Source organism: Grammomys surdaster, unplaced genomic scaffold (assembly GCF_004785775.1).
Source record: "Grammomys surdaster isolate TR1022 unplaced genomic scaffold, NIH_TR_1.0 167, whole genome shotgun sequence".
Classification (NCBI taxonomy): Eukaryota; Metazoa; Chordata; class Mammalia; order Rodentia; family Muridae; genus Grammomys; species Grammomys surdaster.
In genome coordinates this window covers 8,184,661-8,185,357 of record NW_021604615.1, presented here as the reverse complement: position 1 = coordinate 8,185,357, position 697 = coordinate 8,184,661, and the positions used below count along the sequence as shown (strand labels likewise).

General features: G+C 44.5%; 1 pseudogene; it reads left to right on the top strand.

Annotated features, from left to right (window-relative positions):
- The first annotated feature begins 409 nt into the window (after positions 1 to 409).
- On the top strand, positions 410 to 697 carry LOC114620297 (annotated as a pseudogene).

The following is a 697-nucleotide window of genomic DNA, read 5'->3' as shown; positions in this document are numbered from 1 at the left end:
GGTGGGGTGTGGAACGGTGCGAGCCTTTGGGAAAATGCTTTCCATAATCTTTAAAGTTAAATAAGTGTCTGCCATGTAAACCAGCTATTCTGCTCTGAAGGTATTTTCCAAGGAGAAACTTGCATAAGCTGTTGAAATGGTTTAGATGTAAATATATTTATAGTCAAGCCTCAGGATCTGAATTCAGTTCCTGGGAGTCACATAGTGAAAGGAGAAAGAGAGATTCCTACAGGTTGCACACACATACACACATATGCACACACACACACACATGCATGCACACACACACAACAAACAAAATGTTTAAAAACCTTCAAGTTGCTTCTTCTGCTGCTGCCTGTGTTCTCCTTCAGTGCGGACCTGGTGCCTCTTTTGTGAAGTGGCAGCTGAGGAGACTATGGCGCTCACCATGGCTGACAAGAAACTTGAGGAAGGAATGAAGACAGAACAGCGGTCATAGTAATTTGAAGGTGGGGGTGGGCAGCACAGTTCTGTGGTGCAGTTGAAGATTAAGAGGCAGACAGCACCTAGTAAACTCATGAAAGCCTATTGGGAATGACTAGGTTTGTCAAGGAGGCAGATCAGATTCTGATTGGATGGGCAACCAATCAATGAAACAGACACATCTGCAAAGTTGGAAATGGAGGATGAAGATACGGTTGGTGTGTTCCAGCAGCAGACAGGAGATGTCTACTGA